This window comes from Calonectris borealis, chromosome W (genome assembly GCF_964195595.1).
Source record: "Calonectris borealis chromosome W, bCalBor7.hap1.2, whole genome shotgun sequence".
Classification (NCBI taxonomy): domain Eukaryota; kingdom Metazoa; phylum Chordata; class Aves; order Procellariiformes; family Procellariidae; genus Calonectris; species Calonectris borealis.
The window spans coordinates 55262717-55287176 of NC_134351.1; the positions used below are offsets into that span (position 1 = coordinate 55262717).

General features: G+C 47.2%; 1 pseudogene; it reads right to left on the minus strand.

Annotated features, from left to right (window-relative positions):
- Positions 1–19388: 19388 nt before the first annotated feature.
- Positions 19389–24460, minus strand: part of LOC142075053 (small ribosomal subunit protein mS27-like) — a 51361-nt pseudogene continuing 46289 nt past the window's right edge.

Genomic DNA, 24460 nt, shown 5'->3' on the forward strand with positions numbered 1-24460 from the left:
AAACAGCTGGGATCCCTTGCTAGGGAAGGGGGCATTGACAAAGCAATGGGAAAAGGGACACAGGTCCTCAGCCCCTGGAGGCGACTGCTGTCAGGCGTGAAGGAAAGGTATCCCTTCAAGGAAGATGTTATATATCGCCCAGGCAAATGGACCACCATGGAGAGAGGTATCCAGTACCTGAGAGAACTAGGCGTGCTGGAGGTGGTTTATAGTGACCTGGATGACCCCCGAACACCCAAAGATCCAGATGACGTCCAGTGCACGCGACCCATGTGGCGGAAGTTGGTACGGAGCGCACCAGCGTCGTATGCCAGTTCGTTGGCAGTACTGTGCTGGAAAGAGGAAGAAGCACCAACGGTGGATGATGTGGTTAGCAGACTCCGGGATTTCAAAGAAACTGTATCCTCCTCCCCTGTCTCAGCTGTGGAGAAACTGTCCCGGGAGGTCCAGCAACTCAAAGATGATAGGTCCTATTCTCCACCCGTACGGACCAGTATCTCAGCCATTAGGAGTCAGTGTTCTTCTACTCAAGAGAGAGGATATAGAAGGTACACACCACGGGGCACCCTGTGGTTTTACCAGCGTGACCACGGAGAGGACATGGAGAAGTGGGATGGTGTTGGAGAAAGTTAGCCAGACTAGGCCGCGGTGGGAAAATTCTGAGTCATGCTGACAAGGGAGAAAAGAAAGTCATGCTGACCTTGCTCTGTGCAGATAAGCAACTTTGAGAAAGTACAGTATAAGAAAAACAGGATGGAACCCGGACCACGTAGCAGTAACCGAAAGTAGGAGGAATATGATAATGTAATTTTTAGAGCTAAGCCAATGATTGTGAGACAAGTATGCATAAGGTAGAACTTAGTGTATAAATATGTGTAGGGTTTTACAATAAAGTTGAAGCTGGCCTTATCACTCACATTGAGTCGACTGCTTGCCTTCCCTCGCTCGTCGCAGGATGGAAAACCTACCTTGACCCTAGATGCACGGGTACGTGAGTTGCAAGGAAAAACAATGACACAAGGGGGTTCTCCCAGGAAAAATGCTGCTCCAGTTTTTAGGAAAAACCTGTCTCACGACGGTCCAGTTTCCAGTGAACAGTTCCCCAGACAGAGTAGAAGGGCTGATCTTACTTTGGATTGTAATTGTGATGAAGAAATTCTTGACTCACGTTTACAAGAAGTGAGAAATGGATACTATGACCAGAACTAGAGGGGCCCTGCCTCCAGCCAGGTGGAGGAAAGGGACAACCGGGTTTACTGGACTGTGTGGATTCGATGGCCTGGCACATCAGACCCACAGGAGTATAAGGCTCTCGTAGACACCGGTGCACAGTGTACCCTGATGCCATCAAGCTATGAAGGGGCAGAACCCATTTGTATTTCTGGAGTGACAGGGGGATCCCAAGAGTTAACTGTATTGGAGGCCGAAGTGAGCCTGACCGGGAATGAGTGGCAGAAGCACCCCATTGTGACTGGCCCAGAGGCTCCGTGCATCCTTGGCATAGACTACCTCAGGAGAGGGTATTTCCAGGACCCAAAAGGGTACCGGTGGGCTTTTGGTATAGCTGCCCTGGAGACGGAGGAAATTAAACAGCTGTCCACCTTGCCCGGTCTCTCGGAGGACCCTTCTGTTGTGGGGTTGCTGAGGGTTGAAGAACAGCAGGTACCAATCGCTACCACAACAGTGCACCGGCGACAATATCGCACTAACTGAGACTCCCTGATCCCCATCCATGAGCTGATTCGTCGACTGGAGAGCCAAGGAGTGATCAGCAAGACTCACTCACCCTTTCACAGTCCCATATGGCCAGTGCGAAAGTCTAATGGAGAGTGGAGACTAACAGTAGACTATTGTGGCCTGAACGAAGTCACGCCGCCACTGAGTGCTGCCATGCCGGACATGCTAGAACTCCAATACGAACTGGAGTCAAAGGCAGCCATGGGCCCATGACATCTCGGGCTATCAAGGAAGAGATGCAACATACAGATGGGCATGTGATCGAGCGGTGGACTTGACCATGGACGCTATTGCACAGGTTATCCATGAATGTGAAACGTGCGCTGCAATCAAACAAGCCAAGCGAGTAAGGCCTCTTTGGTATGGGGGACGATGGCTGAAATATAAATATGGGGAGGCCTGGCAGATTGATTATGTCACACTCCCACCAACCAGCCACGGCAAGCGCTATGTGCTCACCACTGGATGGCTAGAAACATATCCCGTGCCCCATGCCACCGCCAGGAACACCATCCTGGGCCTTGAAAAACAAGTCCTATGGCGACATGGCAATCCACAAAGGATTGAGTCAGACAACGGGACTCATTTCCGAAACACCCTCATAGACACCTGGGCCAAAGAGCACGGCATGGAGTGGGTCTATCACATCCCCTACCATGCACCAGTCTCCGGGAAAATCGAACGATACAACGGGCTGCTAAAGACTACGCTGAGAGCAATGGGTGGTGGGACATTCAAGCATTGGGACACACATTTAGCAAAAGCCACCTGGTTAGTCAACACCAGGGGATCTGTTAATCGAACTGGCCCTGACCAATCAAAACCCTTACGTACTGTAGATGGAGATAAAGTCCCTGTCGTGCACATAAGAAATATGCTGGGGAAGACAGTCTGGGTTACTCCTGCCTCTGGCAAGGGAAAACCCATTCGTGGGATTGCTTTTGCTCAGGGACCTGGGTGCACTTGGTGGGTGATGCGAAAGTATGGGGCGGTCCGGTGTGTGCCTCAAGGGGATTTGATTTTGGGTGAAATTAGCCAATGAACTGAATTGTATGATGTTAATTGTTATATGATATTGTATATCATCATTTCTATGGTTGCTATCAATGGTATAGCAGTAAAAATCACTCAGATTAATGAAGAATGAACTCCGATGAAACCGAGTAAAGTGCAACAATGATAGAACTGGACGAGCACGGCAATAATGGAATCAGAACTGGCTTCAGGATGCAACAGCCCAAGACCACACACCATCTCTCCCGCCCTGAAAGACTGTTATGGCAGATGGAGCCCAAAGTCATGGACTAAATGAACTCAGTGGACATTTTAGATGGATGGCCCATAGACTAAGGGAATGATATCTGTTTGTGCATATATATATGTGTATATATAAAAAGAAAGATAGTGGTGTTTAATTGAAGTGTATCGAAAAAAATGTGAGACCTAAGCATGACATAAATGGTATGGAATAAGGGGTGGATACTGTCCTGGTTTCGGCTGGGATAGGGTTAAATTTCTTCCTTGTGCTGTGTTTTGGATTAATATGAGAAGAATGTTGATAACACACTGATGTTTTCAGTTGTTGCTAAGTAGTCTCCTAGTCAAGGACATCCAGCTTCCATGCTCTGGAAGAAGCTGGGAGGGAGCACAGCCAGGACAGCCAGCCCAGCTGGCCAATGGGGTATTCTATACCATGTGATGTCATGCTCAGTATATGAACGGTAGGCGTGATCCAGGAAGTAGCGATTGCTAATTGGTTATCGGTCAGCGCGGGTGGTGAGCAATTGCATTGTGCATCACTCATTTTGTATATTCTATCATTATTATTATTATTTTCCCTTTTCTGTTTCATTAAACTGTCTTTATCTCAACCCACAAGTTTTTCTCACTCTTACCCTTCCGATTCTCTCCCCGTCCTGCTGGGGGTGGGGGGAGTGAGCGAGTGGCTGTGTGGTATTTGGCTGCCTGCCAGGTTAAACCACGACTCTGAAATTATGTCCTGTATACCTGTTAAGGTCTAGAAACTCATTTTGACTGAGCTTTTACAAACCTCTTATCACAGCCCAGCTGTGTTGCTTTCATAGCTTAAAGCGTTGAAGATAAACTGAACCACTGAGCCACTGAAATACTTAATATGAACACCCACCCCCCCCCCCGAGTGCAAGTCAGTATTTCCAGCAAGAGTTTACAGTTTCGAAAGATGTAATTGTAGCAGCAGTTACCATGTGTATTAGAGCAGAATAGGCTTGAAATGTTCTTTCCCAATTCATTTAAGGGAGGAATTGTCAGGATTTGCAATAAACAAGATATATTGAAAGCTGAATTTTGTCCTGATAATCTAATGTGCTTGTCAATGGGGCTCTAATGCTATTTCTGTGCCTGGGGCATCTGCAATTTGGAATGGGTGGGTGGACTTGAGTTTATCAGAAAGGTTTAAGAGCACCAACAGAGTTAGTACTATGCAATTGCTAGCTGAGTTCGGTAACAACTTTGTAATTACTGAAAGGTGTATATATTTCCATGGGGAGATTGACCCAGAGTAGATTGCACAGTTTTCTATCACGTTTACTATCTTAAGTTACTCCTGAATTAATGTTTTGTGACTAATTCTTGGCCTATACTTTATTCTGAACAGTTTTATTTTGAAATATTTTTATTTATTAAAATAAATAAATAATATTTTGAAATATTTTTATTTATTAATCCCAGGATCAGGTTGGCACTTATGTCAGTAGTTTCTCTTCTACAGTGGAAGAGCCTTGTCCTCATATTAACATATCCTATAATTGTATATCTGGGAAGTTAATTTTAACTTTACTTTCCACAAATGTGCTCAAATATTCAGTAGAAATACATTTTGCAAGGTTCAGTTGTAGTTTCTACATAAACAGCCCCAGTAAAATCAGCAACAGTACTTGCAGAATCAGATGCTGTTCAGTGGACTAGATCTTGCATCCCTTGAAGTCAGTGGTGCAACTCTCTTTTGTAAATATGACTCCAGCTTTCTGAGGAGGTGGGGGAAGAGAGGACACGCCTCAACCTTCCCAGCTGCCCCTACACAACAGATATGGGGCTCTGGAACTTGAGGGCCAGACGAACGAGGACGAAGATGAAGGCCCATCCAGGGGGTTGCCCGAGGCGAGGCAGCCAGCCCCACAAATTACGACTGCCTCCGCTAAGAAAAAAAGGAGGGTAATTGTCATTGGTGATTCCCTTCTGAGGGGGACCGAGGGCCCAATTTGCCGGCCAGACCCATCCCCCAGGGAAGTCTGCTGCCTCCCTGGGGCCCGGGTGAAGGACATTACTAGGAAACTCCCCAGTCTCATGCAGGCCTCCGATTACTACCCACTACTGGTTATACAGGCTGGCAGTGAGGAGGTTGCAGGGAGAAGTCCCGAAGGGATCAAAAGGGACTTCAGGGCACTGGGGCGACTGGTGGGAGGATCGGGAGCACAGGTAGTGTTTTCCTCGATCCCTTTAGTGGCAGGGCGGAACACCGAAAGGAACAGGAAAACTCATCGGATCAACACGTGGCTCAGGGGCTGGTGCCATCGACAGAATTTTGGCTTCTTTGACCACGGGGAGGTTTCCACGGCACCGGGCCTGCTGGCGACGGACGGAGTTCAGCTGTCTCGCAGGGGGAAAAGGATTCTCGCGTGTGAGTTGGCCGGGCTCATCGAGAGGGCTTTAAACTAGGTTCAAAGGGGGACGGGGATAAAACCAGGCTCTCTAGAGAAGAGCCTAGGGACCGCACGCCATTGTCGGGGGAGAAATCGGCAGCCCAGCTCAAGTGCATCTACGCCAATGCACGCAGCATGGGCGGCAAACAGGAGGAGCTGGAAGCCATTGTGCAGCGGGGTAGCTATGACTTAGTCGCCATCACGGAAACGTGGTGGGATGAGTCTCACGACTGGAGTGCTGCAATGGATGGCTATAAGCTCTTCAGAAGGGACAGGCGAGGAAGGAGAGGCGGTGGAGTAGCCCTGTATGTTAGGGAGTGCTTCGACTGTCTAGAGCTCGACGGTAGTGATGACGAGGTCAAGTGCTTGTGGGTAAGGATGAGGGGGAAGGCCAACAAGGCAGATATCCTGCTGGGAGTCTGTCATAGACCACCTAGCCAGGACGAGGAGGCAGACAAAATATTCTACAAGAGGCTGGCAGAAGTCTCACAGTCGTTAGCCCTTGTTCTCGTGGGGGACTTCAACTTTCCGGACGTCTGCTGGAAATACCACAAGGCAGAGAGGAAACAGTCGAGGAGGTTCCTGGAGTGTGTGGAAGAGAACTTCCTGACGCAGCTGGTAAGCGAGCCCACCAGGGGAGGTGCCTCGCTTGACCTGCTGTTCACGAACAGAGAAGGGCTGGTGGGAGATGTGGTGGTCGGAGGCCGGATTGGGCTTAGCGACCATGAAATGGGAGAATTCTCGATACTTGGTGAAGTAAGGAGGGGGGCCAGCAAAACCACTACCATGGACTTCCGGAGGACGGACTTTGGCCTGTTCAGGACACTGGTCGAGAGGGTCCCTTGGGAGACAGTCCTGAAGGGCAAAGGGGTCCAGGAAGGCTGGACATTCTTCAAGAAGGAAGTCTTAAAGGCGCAGGAGCAGGCTGTCCCCATGTGCCACAAGAAGAACGGGCGGGGAAGGCGACCGGCCTGGCTGAACGGGGAGCTCTGGCTGGGACTCAGGGAAAAAAGGAGAGTTTATCACTTGTGGAAGACGGGGCAGGCAACTCAGGAAGAGTACAGGGATCGCGTTAGGTCGTGCAGAGAGGAAATTAGAAAGGCAAAAGCCCAGACAGAACTCAACCTGGCCACTGTCGTGAGAGACAACAAAAAATGCTTTAACAAGTATATTAATGACAAAAGGAGAGCCAAGGAGAATCTCCATCCTCTATTGGATGCGGGGGGGAACGTTGCCACCAAGGACGAGGAAAAGGCTGAGGTACTCAATGCCTTCTTTGCCTCAGTCTTTAGTAGTCAGAGCAGTTATCCTCAGGGTACTCAGCCCCCTGAGCTGGAAGACATGGACGACGAGCAGGATAAACCCCCCATAATTCAAGAGGATGAAGTTAATGACCTGCTACGCCACCTGGACATTCACAAGTCTATGGGGCCGGATGGGATCCACCCGAGGGTACTGAGGGAGCTGGCGGAGGAGCTTGCCGAGCCGCTCTCCATCATTTATCAGCAGTCCTGGTTAACTGGGGAGGTCCCGGACGACTGGAGGCTCGCCAATGTGACGCCCATCTACAAGAAGGGCCGGAAGGAGGATCCGGGGAACTACAGGCCGGTCAGCCTGACCTCGGTGCCGGGGAAGATCATGGAGCGGTTGGTTTTGAGGGTGCTCACGAGTCATGTCCGGGACAACCAGGGGATCAGGCCCAGCCAGCACGGGTTCATGGAAGGCAGGTCCTGCTTGACCAACCTGATCTCCTTCTATGACCAGGTGACCCACCTGGTGGATGAGGGAAAGGCAGTGGATGTGGTCTACTTGGACTTCAGTAAGGCCTTTGACACTGTCTCCCACAGCATTCTCCTAGAGAAGCTGGCGGCTCACGGCCTAGACAGGTGCACTCTTCGCTGGGTAAAAAACTGGCTGGGCGGCCGAGCCCAGAGAGTTGTGGTGAACGGAGTTAAATCCAGTTGGCGGCCGGTCACGAGCGGTGTTCCCCAGGGCTCAGTACTGGGGCCGGTCCTGTTCAATATCTTTATCAACGATCTGGACGAGGGGATCGAGTGCTCCCTCAGTAAGTTTGCAGACGACACCAAGCTGGGCGGGAGTGTTGATCTGCTCGAGGATAGGAAGGCTCTGCAGAGGGACCTGGACAGGCTGGATCGATGGGCTGAGGCCAACTGTATGAGGTTCAACAAGGCCAAGTGCCGGGTCCTGCACTTGGGTCACAACAACCCCAGGCAACGCTACAGGCTTGGGGAAGAGTGGCTGGAAAGCTGCCCAGAGGAAAAGGACCTGGGGGTGCTGGTTGACAGCCGGCTGAACATGAGCCGGCAGTGTGCTCAGGTGGCCAAGAAGGCCAACGGCATCCTGGCTTGTATCAGAAATAGTGTGGCCAGCAGGACTAGGGAGGTGATCGTGCCCCTGTACTCGGCACTGGTGAGGCCGCACCTCGAATACTGTGTTCAGTTTTGGGCCCCTCACTACAAGAAGGACATGGAGGTGCTGGAGTGTGTCCAGAGGAGGGCAACGAAGCTGGTGAAGGATCTGGAGAACAAGCCTTATGAGGAGCAGCTGAGGGAACTGGGGTTGTTTAGCCTGGAGAAGAGGAGGCTGAGGGGAGACCTCATCGCGCTCTACAACTACCTGAAAGGAGGTTGTAGCGAGGTGGGTGTTGGTCTCTTCTTCCAAGTAACTAGCGATAGGACGAGAGGAAATGGGCTCAAGTTGCGCCAAGGGAGGTTTAGATTGAACATTAGGAGAAATTTCTTTACTGAAAGAGTGGTCAGGCCTTGGAACAGGCTGCCCAGGGAAGTGGTGGAGTCACCATCCCTGGAGGTATTTAAAAGACGTGTAGATGAGGCCCTTAGGGACATGGTGTAGTGGGCATGGTGGTGTTGGGTTGACGGTTGGACACGATGATCTTAGAGGTCTTTTCCAATCTGTATGATTCTATGATTCTATGATTCTATGACACTTGCTAACCTGTGCCCCAGGCCGTCTTCTGCTCGTCTCAGCGGCACAGCAACGGCTGCTCAGGTCAGAAACCCCCTCGCACCAGTCAACCTTCATCTGCAGCTGGGGTAGGTCATGGGCATGATCCCACAGTTTTAGGGTGACCAGAGAGTACAGGCAGGGAGGCAGCTGGGACAGGCCACAGGGGCAGGGAGCAGGCGCTCAAAGCTGTGGGAAGGGACTCGATACCAGCGCTGTGCGTAGAACACAGCATCTGACCGGGCCTGAGTGCATCTAGTAACCTTATTTTGACAAGGTTGGGTGTTACCATAAATACAGCCCATCTGTGCAAGGCTTTGGGCAACATTTATTTGAGCTGCAAGGCAATAAATACGTAATTTTATTCTTGTGAATAATGGATTATGATCTTCAGTGCTTCGCTAGAAGTGTTCTGCCAGTGACACTTGTGGGAGGAAGAGTTACACATTTGCTTACCTAATCAGCAACATATTTGGAGTCTGCCATGGATTTGAATTGGGAAGCTGCTTTTTGAATTAAAAGGAAGAGCTTTAACCCTTAAAGTGCTGGTATTTCTCCTAACAGCAGCCGAATTCATGCCAACATACCAAACAGGCTTTGCATCTGTACTGGTTTCTGTTTCTTTTGGCTAGTATTGTCAAGAGAAGGGTCTCTCCCACACCTGGGGAAACACAGGGAAGCTGTTAACACCGCCAAGCATGTGCAAGTCTGGCATGCTTGTACCATAAGTGTTAGTGCAGGCAGGTATTATTTAGACTGGTAGTCACCTTGTTTGCATGCACAACTCGGTGACTGTGCATGCAAATGCATTGCTTCTAGCACTGGGAGATTTCCTGTGCCTTTAGCTATACAGATACCAGGATAATGACTAGGGAACTTATTCAAAAACTTTCACTAAGAAAGATGCACTCCTGTGATTTAGAAATATACTGACAAGGGAGAAACTGCAATAGCTTTAATCCAAATCACAGCTGTAGTCACAAAAGAAAACAGGATGTGAAGGAACGTTTCTAGGAGAGGCGATCCAAAAAAAGGAGATAGTGTTACTACCAAAAAAGATTTTGGTCTGTCCCTTCCAGGAAATATTTTGACAGTCCCATCCACATGTAGAAAGGTCTAGGCAGCTGCCTGAAATGTTTCAGCAAGGAGCAGCAACATTTCAGAAAGCTTGAGAATGTCCTAGTGAGGGAGCACTAACTGGGTTGTGAGCTTGCATCGAATGAGTGCCAGGGCATAGGACTGGATGAACTCAGAAGCTTTTTGTGTTTGTAGAGCATACAAGTCTTTTTTAATATGCATGTATATACACATCCACATTCTTCCCTTAGCATCAGAGCTCACATTTAAGCAGCAGCAGCTGTATGGTTTCTGTGCCCCCCTTCTAAATGCAGCTGGCTGCATCATAGCAGGTGATGGCTATCACAGGAGTGCATGCAAAGCCGTGGACATCCAGACAGAAGGACTTTTGACTATCTGGGGCCCAGTTTCACTCCTAGGTGTTGCTATGAGTGTTGTTCAAACTCCTTTTTAAGAGTACTCCAGCAAGCAGCTGAAAAACAGGTTGTGTGTAAAACATTATTCATGCAAAGGGGCGAACAGTCAAGTCTATCTTACTTTTCCTGGACTGGGAAGGAGAAAAGCAGGTAAGTTGAGCCGAGTTAGTTGATTGTTGATTTTTCATGCTGCTGCATTTGTGGTGAACTACCGTCTGTGTCTCCCTTGGGAAGCTGAGCACATGCCTGAACAGCACTGGTCTCAGATGGTCTCTGAATTCCCCCGTCTCACAATTTGTCTGTCTCACTGTTGACCTGGCTCAAAGGTAGCAGGTAGGAGAGAGCACCAAAGAGAAGAGTACCTCCCCCCGCTCAAGTTTCAGTTGCTAATTCATGTTTCCAACCTCTTGAGAGTGAGCTGCATCCCGGGACCTAAAACCTCAGGGCACCCAAGTGCTGGGTGCCCCAGGCTGCAGTCTGCAGAGCTGGGGGCACGTTGCTGTCTGAGACAGGGGGGCAAAAAGACATGGTTGGCCTCCTTGGAGAGGGGAAAGAAATAAATGTGAGATGATGTACGGGAGGAACATGAAGGGGATCAAGGGGGAGGTCAAAGGGGAAGCAGGGAAAACTGGTGAAGAGGATTGCTGGCGAGCTCAAGAAGGTGCAGGTAGGCTTGTGGGAAATGTGAGAATTTGCTAGGTGAGAAAACACTGGTTTGGCAGAAGCTGGTTGCTATCAAGTGAGACGGTGGTGAGACCTGGGGTGGGGAGAAGCAGGCAAGATGGAGGCTTCTGGACCGTGGAGAAATACTTGGCTGGGGCATGAGGGGGAGGGAAGAAGGGCCCTGGTGTGGGGCTGGCCCAGCTGGTGGAAGTGTCAGAAGTGGTTTCTTGCTCAGGGTGATACTGAGGGGACAGATATACGAGAGGGCTTGGCAAAACTTTTGGCTCCTTAAGCCACAAATGTTCCGGACCCACTGCCCCGGGTCTTGGGTTTGATGTCCTTCATCTAGCCCCAGGAATCTGCTTTGCTGCCTGCAAAGCATTTGGCAGGGAAACCCCCCTCTCCCAAGGGCAGGGGGGACAGATGGGAGGAGATTCGAGCTGAATGCAGAGTATCTGGTTGCCGTGGTTTAACCCCAGCCAGCAACTAAGCCCCACACAGCCGCTCGCTCACCCCCCCCCGGTGGGACAAGGGAGAGAATCGGAAGGGTACAAGTGAGAAAACTCGTGGGGTGAGATAAAGACAGTTTAATAGGGAAAGCAAAAGCCGCGCACACAAGCAAAGCAAACCAAGGAATTCATTCACTACTTCCCATCGGCAGGCAGGTGTTCAGCCATCGCCAGGAAAGCAGGGCTCCATCACGTGTAACGGTTACTTGGGAAGACAAATGCCATCACTCTGAACGTCCCCCTTCCTTCTTCTTCCCCCAGCTTTATATGCTGAGCATGACGATATATGGTATGGAATACCCCATTGGCCAGTTGGGGTCAGCTGTCCTGGCTATGCTCCCTCCCAGCTTCTTGTGCACCTGGCAGAGCATGGGAAGCTGAAAAGTCCTTGACTCTCTGTAAGCACTACTTAGCAACAACTAGAACATCAGTGTATCAACATTCTTCTCATACTAAATCCAAAACACAGCACTATACCAGCTACTAGGAAGAAAATTAACTCTATCCCAGCCAAAACCAGGACACTGGTTTACCTGTGGTGCAGGAAAATCTTTCCTGAAGGACAAAACTACACAAAACGTGTTCTTCACAGTTCATTTAAAGCCTATGTCTGGGTGAAAGGTTGTATCTACAGTGTTTGAGTTTCAACTTCAGGCTGGGCTCAGAGCATTCAAACCCACAATGCCTGGAGTAAAGCAAGGTGGCAACCTGTAATATTAATTAACAGGTTACTCAGAGCTTAGAGGAGGATTATTTTTTTCCTATTGCTATAATAGTTAAGTCTAAATAAATGGAAAGTGGGGGGTAGTTGCGAGGGAAGTGAAGCATGCTCTGTGAGAGAGTGGGGGGTGCAGCAGCCAGCAGCTTGCTGGAGCTCAATTAGCATTAGCAGCCTGGCATATCTACTGAGCAGGGTGAGGGAGGGTGGAGGTAGGGCCAGAAACAGGCTCCTTGTGCTGCCAAGAAACAGATGCTAACAAGAAACAAGGAGAAATGTGGCAGTGCCCATTGTGGCCTAGCCAAACAGTGTCTCATAAGCAACAGGATCAACAGCTGTAGTGGCTAGAGGCCATGTGTCAGCAAGGAGGGTCTTAAAACTGTGGTGGTGTAGAGAAGATCCTAGGAGGGAGAGGTGGTGCCTGTAGAAAGAAGCTGAGAAAGAAATTGGAGGATGCAGGAGTAATTGTGAACTTTTGGAGGAACAACCCGTGTCCTGATACAGAAAACCTGAAATGTGTGGGCAGGGGAGGGACACTTCGGACTCCTGTGGCTGGACTAGGAGTGATGACCTCTTTGAAGCCACCAGTTTTAAGGAAATTGTTAAGAGTGTGTTTGGCCTCCAACTCGCCCTTAAGGCTCCCTGACTTCTCCTAGCAATCAGAAAGCATTTAGACCAAGAAAGAGGAAAAAACTTCAGAAGACTTGAGAGAGAAAAGTTGCTTGGGAAAGTCCACTGTTGGTTTAGTTAGGCCAAGCCACAAAATCATCCACTTACCCGGAGACAGCACTCTCTTACTGCAATATGGGAGAAACTATGGGACTTGCTGACAAGATGGAATGACGGACCTTACTGCCATGTTCTTGGATGTGAAAGAGCAATCAGGCTCTTAGTGCATTCACTGGGAATAAGAGAGGTATTTGGTGGATGCTTTCCTACGCTTAAGTTCACTTCACAGATTGGCAGTGTGTTCTCACTGGATTTACAGTGAGTTTGTGACGTTAGTTTTATGGCTGTAAGACTAGACAGGTGCATGATAAAACTGGAAACTCTAATCAGACCCTGTGGTAAAGCACAATGAGACAACACTCTCGTTGCCATAACAAGCTGCAATACGGCAGGGCTGTTGCTAGGGTCTCCCAATTTTTAAGGAACTTGCCCTGCCGGGAGCTGTAGAAAGTCGCGGGCTGCATCTAATCAAATTCTGCAGTGACAGGGAATGTAAGCAGGGATGGATACTGATGCACCTCACAACCAATATGCTATGATCCCTCGCTCCCTTACCATTTCCTTGTGCTCTCTGTGAATAGCTACATTGTTTTACCAATCTGAAGAATGGGGCATGGGACCATGAACGCAGCTGAGGCAAGAAGGGAATTAAGTCAAAAACCCCATGAAACTGCGCCCAGAGTATAAAAGGAAACTGCAGTGCACTATGAGGTTCCTTGGTGTTTGCCGAGGTGACTGTGCATGTTTCTCTATTGACCTTAAAAGTGGAGCAGAGTAGTGCTAGTGAAGTCAGAAATTCCTAAAGTCCTTACAGGGAAGGCATATCTGAGTGCCTGTGCAAGTGCTAATTCACTAGGCTAAAATTCTTTTAGAGTACTTTTTGAAACAGTCTAAAGTAGGCAGTTCCCCAGACAGAGTAGAAGGGCTGATCTTACTCCTGATCTTAATGAAGGGACTTCTGATTCATACTTAAAAGAAGTGAGTAACAAGTACTATGACCAGGACTAGAGGGGCCCTGCCTCCGGCCAGGTGGAGGAAAGGGACAACCGGGTTTACTGGACTGTGTGGATTTGATGGCCTGGCACATCAGAGCCACAGGAGTATAAGGCTCTCGTAGACACCAGTGTACCCTGATGCCATCAGGCTATAAAGGGGCAGAACCCATCTGTATTTCTGGAGTGACAGGAGGATCCCAAGAGTTAACTGTATTGGAGGCCGAAGTGAGCCTAACCGGGAATGAGTGGCAGAAGCACCCCATTGTGACTGGCCCAGAGGCTCCGTGCATCCTTGGCATAGACTACCTCAGGAGAGGGTATTTCCAGGACCCAAAAGGGTACCGGTGGGCTTTTGGTATAGCTGCCCTGGAGACGGAGGAAATTAAACAGCTGTCCACCTTGCCTGGTCTCTCAGAGGACCCTTCTGTTGTGGGGTTGCTGAGGGTCAAGGAAAAACTGGTACCGATCGCTACCACAACGGTGCACCGGCGGCAATATCGCACCAACCGAGACTCCCTGATTCCCATCCATAAGCGGATTCGTCAACTGGAGAGCCAAGGAGTGATTAGCAAGACTCGCTCACCCTTTAACAGTCCCATATGGCCAGTGCAAAAGTCTAATGGAGAGTGGAGACTAACAGTAGACTACCGTGGCCTGAACGAAGTCACGCCGCCACTGAGTGCTGCCGTGCTGGACATGCTAGAACTTCAATACGAACTGGAGTCAAAGGCAGCCAAGTGGTACGCCACAAGTGACATCGCTAATGCGTTCTTCTCAATCCCTTTGGCAGCAGAGTGCAGGCCACAGTTTGCTTTCACTTGGAGGGGCGTCCAGTACACCTGGAACCGACTGCCCCAGGGGTGGAAACACAGCCCTACCATTTGCCATGGACTGACCCACACCGCACTGGAACAGGGTGAGGCTCCAGAACACCTGCAATACATTGATGACATCATCGTATGGGGCAACACAGCAGAAGAAGTTTTTGAGAAAGGGGAGAGAATAGTCCAAATGCTTCTGAAAGCCGGTTTTGCCATAAAACAAAGTAAGGTCAAGGGACCTGCACAGGAGATCCAGTTTTTAGGAATAAAATGGCAAGATGGACGTCGTCAGATCCCAATGGATGTGATCAACAAAATAACAGCCATGTCCCCACCAACCAGCAAAAGGGAAACACAAGCTTTCTTAGGCGTTGTGGGCTTTTGGAGAATGCATATTCCAGATTACAGCCTGATTGTAAGCCCTCTCTATCAAGTGACCAGGAAGAAGAACGATTTCCAATGGGGCCCTGAGCAACAACAAGCCTTTGAACAAATTAAACGGGAGATAGTTCAGGCAGTAGCCCTTGGGCCAGTCCGGGCAGGACAAGATGTGAAGAATGTGCTCTACACCGCAGCCGGGGAGAATGGCCCTACCCGGAGCCTCTGGCAGAAAGCACCAGGGGAGACTCGAGGTCGACCCTTAGGGTTCTGGAGTCGGGGATACAGAGGATCCGAGGCCCGCTACACTCCAACTGAGAAGGAGATATTGGCAGCATATGAAGGGGTTCGAGCTGCTTCGGAAGTGGTTGGTACTGAAGCACAGCTCCTCCTGGCACCCCGACTGCCAGTGCTGGGCTGGATGTTCAAAGGGAGCGTCCCCTCTACACATCATGCAACCGATGCTACGTGGAGTAAGTGGGTCGCACTGATCACACAACAGGCCTGAATGGGAAACCCCAGTCGCCCAGGAATCTTGGAGGTGATCACGAACTGGCCAGAAGGCAAAGATTTGAAAATGATCAGAGGGATGGAACACCTCTCCTATCAAGAAAGGCTAAGAGAGTTGGAGTTATTCAGCCTGGAGAAGAGAAGTCTTTGAGGAGACCTTATTGCAGCCTATAAGTACCTAAAGGCGCTTATAAGAAAGATGGCGGCAAACTTTTTAGCAGGGCCTGTTGCGACAGGACAAGGGGGAATGGTTTTAAACTAAAAGAGGGGAGATTTAGACTAGATATAAGGAAGAAATTTTTTACAATGAGGGTGGTGAAACACTGGCACAGGTTGCCCAGAGAGGTGGTAGATGCCCCATCCCTGGAAACATTCAAGGTCAGGTTGGACGGGGCTCTGAGCAACCTGATCTAGTTGGCGATGTCCCTGCCCACAGCAGGGGGGTTGGGCTAGATGATCTTTAAAGGTCCCTGCCAACCCAAACCATTCTATGTTTCTATTCTATGATTTCGGAACATCCCCAGAACAGGAGGTGACGCATGCTGAAGAGGCCCCACTGTATAATAAACTACCAGAAAACGAGAAGCAATATGCCCTGTTCACTGATGGGTCCTGTCGCCTTGTGGGAAAGCATCGGAGGTGGAAGGCTGCTGTATGGAGTCCTACACGACAAGCCGCAGAAACTGCTGAAGGAGAAGGTGAATCGAGCCAGTTTGCAGAGGTGAAAGCCATCCAGCTGGCCTTGGACATTGCTGAATGAGAAAAATGGCCAGTCCTTTATCTCTATACTGACTCATGGATGGTGGCAAATGCCCTGTGGGGGTGGTTGCAGCAGTGGAAGCAGAACAACTGGCAGCGCAGAGGTAAACCCATCTGGGCTGCCACATTGTGGCAAGATATTGCTGCCCGGGTAGAGAACCTGGTTGTAAAAGTACGTCACGTAGATGCTCACGGACCCAAGAGTCAGGCCACTGAAGAACACCAAAACAACCAGCAGGTGGACCAGGCTGCTAAGATTGAAGTGGCTCAGGTGGATCTGGACTGGCAACATAAGGGTGAATTATTTATAGCTCGGTGGGCCCATGACGCCTCAGGCTACCAAGGAAGAGATGCAACATATAGATGGGCTCGCGATCGAGGGGCGGACTTGACCATGGACACAGGTTATCCATGATTGTGAAACATGGGCTGCAATCAAGCAAGCCAAGCGAGTAAAGCCTCTTTGGTATGGGGGACGATGGCTGAAATATAAATAAGGGGAGGCCTGGCAGACTGATTATATCACACTCCCACAAACCCGCCAAGGCAAGCGCTATGTGCTCACCATGGTGGAAGCAACCACCGGATGGCTGGAAACATATCCCGTGCCCCATGCCACCGCCAGGAACACCATCCTGGGCCTTGAAAAACAAGTCCTATGGCGACATGGCAATCCACAAAGGATTGAGTCAGACAACGGGACTCATTTCCGAAACACCCTCATAGACACCTGGGCCAAAGAGCACGGCATGGAGTGGGTCTATCACATCCCCTACCATGCACCAGTCTCCGGGAAAATCGAACGATACAACGGGCTGCTAAAGACTACGCTGAGAGCAATGGGTGGTGGGACATTCAAGCATTGGGACACACATTTAGCAAAAGCCACCTGGTTAGTCAACACTAGGGGATCTGCCAATCGAGCTGGCCCTGACCAATCAAAACCCTTACGTACTGTAGATGGAGATAAAGTCCCTGTCGTGCACATAAGAAATATGCTGGGGAAGACAGTCTGGGTTACTCCTGCCTCTGGCAAGGGAAAACCCATCCGTGGGATTGCTTTTGCTCAGGGACCTGGGTGCACTTGGTGGGTAATGCGAAAGGATAGGGAGGTCCGGTGTGTACCTCAAGGGGATTTGATTTTGGGTGAAATTAGCCAATGAACTGAATTGTATGATGTTAATTGTTATATGATATTGTATATCATTATTTCTATGGTTGCTATCAATGGTGTAGCAGTGAAAATCACCCAGATTAATGAAGAATGAACTAACTCCGATGAAACCGAGCAAAGTGCAACGACGATAGAACTGGACGAGTGCAGCAATACCGGAATGTGAACTGGCTTCAGGATGCAACAGCCCAACACCACACACCATCTCTCCTGCCCTGAAAGACTGTTATGGCAGATGGAGCCCAAAGTCTTGGACTAAATGAACTCAGTGGACATTTTAGAGAGATAGTCCATAGACTAAGGGAATGATATCTGTGTGTGCATATATATATATGTGTATATATAAAAAGAAGGATAGTGATGATTAATTGAAATGTATCGAAAAATGTGAGTCCTAAGCATAACGTAAATGGTATGGAATAAGGGGTGGATACTGTCCTAGTTTCGGCAGGGATAGGGTTAAATTTCTTCCTAGTGCTGTGTTTTGGATTTAGTATGAGGAGAATGTTGATAACACACCGATGTTTTCAGTTGTTGCTAAGTGCCCTCCTAGTCCAAGGACAGCTCCCGTGCCTACTGACTGAGCTAGGTACACAAGATGGGAGGGAACATAATCAGGACAGCCAGCCCAGCTGGCTAATGGGGTATTCCATACCATGTGACGTCATGCTCAGTATATAAATGGTAGGCGTGATCCAGGAAGTACCGATCGCTACTTGGTTATCGGTCAGCGCGGGTGGTGAGCAATTGCATTGTGCATCACTCATTTTGTATATTCTATCATTATTTATTATCATTATTTTCCCTTTTCTGTTCTATTAAACTGTCTTTATCTCAACCCACGAGTTTTTCTCACTCTTACCCTTCCGATTCTCTCCCCGTCCCACTGGGGGGGCGGGGGGAGTGAGTGAGCGGCTGCGTGGTATTTGGCTGCCTGCCAGGTTAAACCACGACGTGAACATCTATCTCTGCCCTGTGAACTACACCTGTAGGTATCCAGGGGTTGAACTGGGAAGACTAGCTGATGCTGGCCTAATGGATTGTAGAGAAGAGTCTGAGAGCTCTTCCAGGCTTAGCTGACACGGCATTCTGACTTGAGAACTCCTTTTCTCATCCAGACAGCCAGAAATCGTGGCTTGTTTATATCCAAATTACTGTTGGATGCCTAGACTTCACACAAGGGCTATGTCTTTCCTTATCTTCAGACTTTTCTGGTGAGACCTTAGAGCTAAGGATGGAGACTGGTTTGTTGGCTCAATGTTAGGGCACTCACTACCACACCAGGGAATGCCTGAACTGGGGTTAATTATGGAATTTCTGGAAAGGTTGAGGTGATGAGAAAACTACCCTCTTGGCACCAGTCTGTTCCCAATTTGACATTTAGGCCTTGTTTTGAGCACTCTGCATTATTTTATTCAGGGGTAGACAATGGATGGACAATGAGAGACTCATAAACATGTCTCAATCCCTCCTTCAAAGGGCACTTGTGTTTACCTAACTCACTGTAATTCATTCAGGCATTAATTATCACGTGCTGAGCACCCACTTGTTCCCAAACACTTTAATTAAAAAGTTCTAAGTGCCTACAAAACAAGTTTAATATCTAAAGATTAGTGGCAAATAATTTATGTAAATAAAAACTAAATAAGGGAAAAGTGTGTGTTTGTGAGGTGAAACCATAGGATACTAGTCTTTTAACTTCTGAAATTTCTTTAGAAGAACAACTGTCTGTATCCAGAACAACTGTCCAAAGGTCATGACAGCAACAATGGAAACTGATGGGCTAAGGAAAGATTGCTGCTCCTGGAACTGTAGGCCAGATTAGTTTTAACCTGGGGTATTTGATTTTTACCACAGCGCAAATCAGAAATAAAATAATCAAATAAAGTGCAGTCATCATATAGCTATGCCCTAATGAAGAACTGTTTGTGTTTCACATTTTTATCATCAGCGTGATGACTTAAAGATAAAAGGGAGGGGATATAGCCTTACTTAATTCCCCAGACCGAAAGTATAGGATGCAACATTCCTACTTAATCATAAAATACATAAATGGACAATAAATTCAGGATGGTCTCATCCCCAGTACAATTTATTTTAATGAGCAAGAGCCCACACAAGGTCAGATAATGGATCTCTAATGACATACCACTTCTGCAAACAGGATTTGGATTTATCATTTTGGTGTATGAAAAGTGAAGGTAAAATCCCAGCAGACAGACAAAAGACAAGTGGCCTTAAGCACTTATTTCTCTGAAGGCTGCTTCCTGTTTGAGGAAGTGAAAATGTAAGGTGACATCAGTTTCAAAAATGCCCGGTAGGACTCCTGATGCACTGAAAGGGTGGGTGTCAGTCTACTAGCCATAATAAGCGAGCAGATTTATTTTCTAGTATATACTATAGAGATCTACACAGTGTGCTGGTTTTGGCTGGGATACAGTTAATTTTCTTCATAGTAGCTAGTATGGGGCTATGTTTTGGATTTGTGCTGAAAACAGTGGTGATAATTGTCCTGGTTTCAGCTGGGATAAAGTTAATTTTCTTTCTAGTAGCTGGTATAGTGCTGTGGTTTGGATTTAGGATGAGAATAATGTTGATAACACAGGGATGTTTTAGTTACTGCTGAGCAGTGCTTACACAGAGTCAAGGCCTTTTCTGCTTCTCACCCCACCCCACCAGTGAGTAGGCTGGGGGTGCACAAGAAGTTGGGAGGGGACACGGCTGGGACAGCTGACCCCAACTGACCAAAGGGATATTCCATACCATATGATGTCATGCTCAGTATATAAACTATGGGAAAAGCTGGCCGGGGGACCACTGCTCAGGAACTGGCTGGGCGTCAGTCAGAGGGTGGTGAGCAATTGCATTGTGCATCACTTGTTTTGTATATTCTTTTATCATTATTATTATTTTCCCTTTTTTTTTCTGTCCTATTAAATTGTCTTTATCTCAACCCACAAGTTTTACCTTTTTTTTCCAATTCTCTCCCCCATCCCATTGTGGGGGGAGTGAGCGAGCGGCTGTGTGGTGCTTAGTTGCTGGCTGGGGTTAAACCACAACATACAGCTTAAAATATTTAGATAAATTAAAATCTCTTACCTTGAATTGGCTGTAGTACTCAGGTGCTTTAGACCACTCTGTTTCTTCTGATTCTGCATACTGTGGCTTCTGCTCTAATGCCTTGACTTTGGATGATTCTGGACCAGGTTTTGCTTCAAGGATAGACTGCAAAATGGACTCCAGAACATCAATCTGAACAATCACATTTGTCATTGTTAGCATAAAAAGTTTGGAAATACAGTCTGAGTAATACTGCTGTCACATTTACAAACAACTTAACGAGTTACCATGTATTTTGAGATGACTGCTGTGTACGATAAAAAGAAAACCCAATTCTAAAAGGAAATGGACTTATTCTTGGAAGAATTGTGTACTGTACTTGGGACCTTTGAGGTTGGACATTTTAAAAGTCCCTGCAACAGAACAACTCCTCCACCTCCTGTCAACAGAAAAACTCCCCATGACTCAGGTGCTGACTTGTATTTGTGGATGTGTCAGGTATTAGACTAACGTCTCCTCTCAGCCTGATATCCAGCCATAAATACTAACGCTAAATGATAGTCACAGTGATAACAGCACTAGCATGATATACAATCACAGATACATCTAAATAAGATATTACTATGGAATGCTTGAACAATATAATCTCTAATAGATCATCTCAATACCTCTTTGGTGAAAATAAGCAGGGAAATAACCTGTTCAGCAACAAGAGCATTTATTCTTATCATTAGTTTGATAATTTAACAGGAAAAATGGAAATGTGGGTGTATAATATATCAGTATAGGTATATTTTTAATCTCTATGACACTCTTGTTCTCTTCATGTTTTTATCTTTCGAGGTAGTAAGAGAACAACCCTCTCCTAATCTAATTGCAGTTGTATAAAAAGAATGTATTAGCTTTACTAAGGGACTTGGTAAATTATTTCTGTATGTATTATTGATACAAAAGATGGAACTGCTATATGGACGCTGCTGCTGTTTTGGGAATAACATGATCTCCATAACTGAAATTATTGAATGCAGGCTGCCTGCATTTTAAAGTTCAGCCTTTACAAATGAAAGAGCTGTTATCCTTCTGTGAATCCTAATTCTGAATGTTTAACAGGATGAAATAACTCTGTAACCTTTGAATCTGTGACACTTTCCACAAGCAAAAGGGATCTTGATACCTATGGTTTAATTTTCCTGGCATAAGTATATAATGCTAAAGGAATAAAAATTAGGCTTATTTGAAATAATATTCTTGACACTGAAAGATAATCTTTAAACTAGCAATACTGAAACAGGATGAAATAAGCAATGAAATCATAACTATGTGCTTGGAAATACATACACTCTCATTTGGAGAGTTTCTCAGACAATCGAAAAAACCAAAACTTGTCTTGCTTGTTCACAGTTAAGCAATATATCACAATACTAAAATAGTATTTCTATTATGTTGTTATGATAGTAATGGCAGAGAGAAAAGGGACACCCTGCTAGTCAGAAATGGACAGAAGCTTAAAGCCTGAAAGAAAAGTAAGCAACTGATAATGATTGGCCAAATCACTTGAAAATGTTTACACCAAAACTGCACAGTTAAAAAACTTAATTTGAAAACTTCTCTTTTAGAAAATGAAATTTCTTCAGCCAGAAGAACATAGAATCATAGAAGATCATAGAATCATTAAGGTTGGAAAAGACCTCTAAGATCATTGAGTCCAACCATCAACCCAACACCACCATGCCCACTAAACCATGTCCCTAAGCGCCTCATCTACACATCTTTTAAATACTTCCAGGGATGGTGACTCTACCACTTCCCTGGGCAGCCTGTTCCAAGGCCTAACCACTCTTTCAGTAAAGAAATTTCTCCTAATGTCCAGTCTAAACCTCCCTTGGCGCAACTTGAGGCCATTTCCTCTCGTCCTATCGCTAGTTACTTGGGAGAAGAGACCAACACCCACCTCGCTACAACCTCCTTTCAGGTAGTTGTAGAGCGCGATGAGGTCTCCCCTCAGCCTCCTCTTCTCCAGACTAAACAGTCCCAGTTCCCTTAGCCGCTCCTTATAAGACTTGTTCTCCAGACCCTTCACCAGTTTTGTTGCCCTTCTCTGGACAAGATATTACTATTTTTACAGTATCAGTACACAGAAGGATGGGACCTTCCTTAGACTTGATGTACCATAGACACATGCAACCTTGTTTCAGCACTAGGATGTTCGTCTGTAACCCAGAGCAAGCTGAGGAGTTCCTTAATTTGTGTAGGGTTTGTAAGCAGAAACAAAAAATCAAAAATGTATTAGGCTGAGTTCTTCAGACTTGGAGTAAGAAGAAATCCCCAAAACCACACACCCAAAGAGATAACTCAAAATGGTGGGAGTTTCAGATGTGACACTTCCTTCCTTGCACTATCCAGTATTACACAGAGCTGCTTCTGAGTATGGAGCAATAGAAGAGCCTGCTGAGCAGTGCCCTGGCCTTTGTATGTCAAGGAAAATGCAGAGAGTGCAAACCTAGTAGTGATGCTAGCAAATGGGAGACTCCCATCACAACAGAGTCCTTCAGGAAAGAGTACCAAGAAGGGGAGGTGAGACCTCAGTGCTGTTTCTACACACCAGCACATGTGGTGGTGGTTTCCTAAGTTACTCCACCTAAGCTGTCTGGTTCCAGGATCGGCCTGAAGCCCCACAGCACTCCTAAGCCCTAAGTCCCTTAGTCAGTGCTGACCTTGCAAACGGACTGAATCCATCCATCCATCCTCCCCAACTGAGGGCACTACAACTCTTCTAGAAATCACTCTGCACTGTCTTTGGACCAGTATCACTCAGGACATGATATCACCTCAGAGGGCACAGAATACATGGAATTAGCTGGGAGAAGAACAAGATGTGATGTTTCATCCTCACTGCTAAGTAGTATGTCTCTGAGTGAGTTCAAAGGCTTGGGAAATAAAGGTGTCTTCCCATCCCCATAGCCATGTGCTTGCTGTGACACAAAGCTAGGAGGCTTAGGAACATACTTAAATGATTTGTGGCAATAGTAGACACTCATTCCCAAGGACGTGCCAGTAGACATCATCACTGGCTCATCAACTGAAGCAGTGGTTCTGTTCTAAACATTACTTCCTGTACTGTCCTCCAAAGACCTTTGAAGTATTGCTGGGCCTGTAAAGGTCTGTTATCTTCTGATTAGCAAGGCACAGATTTCACGGGTTTTACTGGAGTTTGGCTTGTATGAAATTCCCTCTGTTGAGTGGGTTATAATCTTAATACTTACAGAATCTTTGCAGATTTTTCTGTCTCCTGACAATGAAGCCACATTCTCCATCACTTGCAAGGCTTTATTCAAGTATCCAGGTGTCCACATCAGTGACATTAAATTGTATACAGCTCTCAGCCCTTTATTCAACTCCACTTTCCCTGTGATAAAACAATACTTTTGGATTAGTACTTCAACACTTCTTAATGGAATCTATATGGGTTGGCTCTGTTGTTTTAGAAGTGACAGCAAGTGTCTTGGCTTCTGTGGTAAAAACAAAATACTCTTCTACAAAGCTGCTCTGACAGAATTGTTATTACCTTAGTTTGTAAAGAGGAAAAGTGGCCAGGTTTTCTGGCTGTCTGGCAGTTGTAACAGCAACTCTGAGCAGGATGTCTGAAGATCTCAGACAAATGGCTCCTTAGCCTTCAGGGTCTGGACTCATGTCTGTGGCATTTAGGGTCTACTCACACATGTGTCATGGCCAGACTGTACAGGACTTACAGCTGTCACGAATGAGTGGTTTGGAGGCCACTCAAAGAATCACTGTCGAAGGTATTAGCAGAAAGTGATTTTAATAGAAATTTATGAAAGCGCGACTTAGAGTTCGATGGCAAGGTTCACTCTATCACTTACTACATGGATGAAGCATACAAAGGAAAAGAGCATGGGAAACTGAGAAGTCCTTGGCTAGTGTAAACACTACTTAGCAACAACTAAAACATCAGCGTGTTATCAACATTCTTCTCATACTAAATCCAAAACACAGCACTATACCAGCTACTAGCGAGAAAATTAACTCTATCCCAGCCGAAACCAGGGTATCGTGTTAGAATTGAGTTGGCATGATTTATACAGAGGCCGAGAACAAAAAGGTTAAGGGAGACCCTCCCGTTGAGTCACGAGGTTCAGAGAAGACCCGGCTGGATCTGATCTTAGTCTCAGACTTGGGCAACGGTTTATGTCTAATACAAAAAGGGTAAGGAGACCCTCCTGTTGAGTCA